This window comes from Antrostomus carolinensis, unplaced genomic scaffold (assembly GCF_000700745.2).
Source record: "Antrostomus carolinensis isolate BGI_N321 unplaced genomic scaffold, ASM70074v2 scaffold43468, whole genome shotgun sequence".
NCBI classification, from domain to species: domain Eukaryota; kingdom Metazoa; phylum Chordata; class Aves; order Caprimulgiformes; family Caprimulgidae; genus Antrostomus; species Antrostomus carolinensis.
In genome coordinates this window covers 1-3,084 of record NW_010334536.1, presented here as the reverse complement: position 1 = coordinate 3,084, position 3,084 = coordinate 1, and positions in this window count along the sequence as shown.

Sequence of the window (3,084 nt, the reverse complement as noted above, 5' to 3'; positions counted from 1 at the left end):
TTTCCCTCCCGGCTCAGAGCACAGTCCTACCTCTGAAAGCATGCGTGCTGCCATCGTGCCAGGGACCAAACCACTTTGCTGCCTTAAACCACCACAGTGGCCTCTTACCAAGAGCTGGATCATGCCTTGGCAGGTGGGAAGGGACCTGTCCCCTCTGCACAGGGAGTACCCTGAAGTCCAGGGACCAGTGATTGGACCATGTCTTCCTTGATCTCAGGTTCAGGTTTTATTCACTTTGTGATTGACACAATCCAGGAGAGAAATAGTTAATTATTTTTAAGCTCTAATTTTTGCAATCTACCCATTCCTCTGAGCACGAGAGCCAGCCATCACCCTTATCCTGCATCTCACTGTCCCCTCGGTGGGACCAAGGACCAGCAGCCTTAGGGGACACTTGACTCTGGGCCCCCTTGGACAGGAGTCACAAAGCTGTCAGGGCATTAACTCGGGCTCTGAACAGCAACACTGCAAATGACAGAGAGGCAGGGTGAAAAATAAAATGGGGTGATTTTTAAAAAACAGCTGTGGGTTCTGCTTTTGGCTGGTCTTTGGGTGTCTGCTTCCCTGGGCAGGGCTGGTACGTGGGTCTCATGCCTGCCTTAGGGAAAGGTGTGGGCTCTGTGTCTGGCCAGGCACCAGGGTGAAGGTCAGCACAGGGGCCAGGAGAAGGAGGAAGAGCTGCAAAGCTCTGCAAGGGCTGGCATGAGCCCTGAGACCCTTGGGCATCCCATACAACTTCCCCTGAAGGGCTCTTGGGGCTGTGAACAGTCCTGAGGCAAGTGATGAAGGGAGGTGACAGTGCTGTGCTCATGGTGACTCTTGTCCCATTGGGAGGAGTGGGAGGATGACACTGGGTGACCCTTTGTATAGCCATGGGGTGCTGTTTGTCTTGGCCTGGCAGGTTTGCACGATGGTAACCTGGGTCTGCCGCAGGGGCTCTCCCACTTCCAAGAAAGAGCAGCTTGGGTTTGCTGTAGCCTGTTTTCAGAGGAAGGAGCCCCAGTACTTAGCCCAAGTCCCTGCTCACAACCAGCTGTGTCTGGACTCTGCTGGATGATGAACATCCTTCAGTGGGACAAGTGTGTTTCTAACCATCCACATGATATGGCTGCTCACAGAGTCCCATAGCCCAGTGGTTGGTCCACAGTCGGGTAAGTGAGCAGCAGCATCCCTGCATCAGCCATGTTCCATGCGTGAGTGGAGACTCAGGGTCTGCAGCCAAAGGGCTTCCTGGCATTGACCCCTCTGCTGCTACAGAGAGAGTAGCCAAACCCAAAACATACTCCTTGAAGGGCCAAGCTGTATCCACAGCAGGTTTGCTTCTGCCCAAGCTACAACAGGCAGAGGATAACGTCTCTGACCACATGTAGGTACAGCGAGAAAGCTCCTTGAGAGCTCTGAGATAAGAGGTCAGCGGAAAGTGGGAAAACATGTTCAAACTGGTGTATAATTCCCTGGGCATTATTAGATCTCTTGTAAATGTGCAGTTAAAAGAATAGATAAGTACAGGAAACAAAACAGATGTCACTCCTGTTGAGAGTGGGAAGAAGCCACAAGGAGACATCTCTGCTCTATCCTTTTCTTAAGCTCCTTGACTCAAGCTGCTCTTGCCCTACACCCAAAACTGCTTTGAGCACTTTCAGGAGGGTACCTGTAGCAGCCTGGGCTATATTTGGGTCCAAGGTGCCTCTGGCACACTCAGGAGCATGGTGATGCTTGTAACATGCCATGCCACAGCGCCCTAAAGCTGCTTTTTTCCTGTGTGTCGCAGCCACGCTCTTGCTGTTCATCCTCCCTGTGTTTGCAGTCTGGGGGGGTCCCAGCAGGGCAGGGGGCTCTGCGGCCAGCAATGCCACAGTCACCTGAAGGAAAATTCGGGACCACTGTGAGACTGCCCCAGCAGTTTTGTAATTGCTTTTTTCCTGTCCCCAGCCATGCTGGAAGGGTGATGGAGCAGAGGAACCCCCTGAAGAGCTAGTGCCAGCTCCCCCCTGCCCTGGGGAACGGGATGTGGTGCAGCTCTTTGGTTTTGACCAGAGGAAGAGGGTTGCTCCTGGCTTGGAAGATTGGCAAGTTGGCTGGCATCGTCCTCAAACCAGACCTCACCCCTGAGCTTATAGCAGTGGATTCCCTCTTCAGATCAATACGGATTTATGCCAGCTGACAGTTTAGCTCAGTGGGGTTTCTCCCCCAGAAGATTCAAGACATCTCAACAGTTCACGTTTCTCTGGTGTTGGGAGATGGTAGCTGCAGCCGTTGCCTGCCTCCACTCCCCAAAAGGACAGTAACTCTCCAGCCTGCCTTGGTCTCGCCGGGGAGCAGAGGGGTCACAGCCAGGCTACAGCCAGCTAGTCCCCGTGCTGCCAAGGGTGGCCCTGGCCAGCCCGGCCTCCATTTCCCATTGCCAGGAGTCAGAGCAGGACTCATCCCTGTTTGGGAAGAGCTGCAAATGTTAATTGCTCTCCAGCGATGAGTCACACCTGATCTGGGCTTGTCCTGTGCTCTGGTGCACTGGGTGCATTTGCTGCCTCTCCCTGCTGTTTCTCTAATTTCAGGGCTAGCTGAGAACAGGAATAATGCTCCTTTAATAACTGTGCATGGCTGAAATGTCAGTGCTCCAGCATGTTTACAACCTCCCTTCAAATGATAACCAGACCAAAGACATCACGTTGGGCTGCAGCAGAGCCTGGGGAGGGGCTGGGGAGGCAGCAGCAGCCGCAGCAGGCAGGCTTGGCTCACTGCTCCTGGACCAAAGGAGAGAGGAGCAAGCAGGTGTATGTGCAGTGGGTTAACTCCTGCTGGTCCACGCCAGCAGCAGGTGGGTGAGCTGATCCAGCGGGGTTAGGTGTTCCCCAAGTACTGCCCTGATTGAAAAATACCAGGGTAGCAGTTAAGCTGATAAGTAAATTATTTTTTTTCCCCCCTGGCTTTTCCTAACATGTTATCTGTGCATCTGATAAACCTCGTCATGCCAGTCTGGCATGGAGGCTGCCTGATGGGCTGGGAGTGGTGGTGTAGAAACCCTCTGCCATTGCCCCAGAAACACAGGCCATCTCCCCCGAGCCGTGAATTCACCCTGAGTGC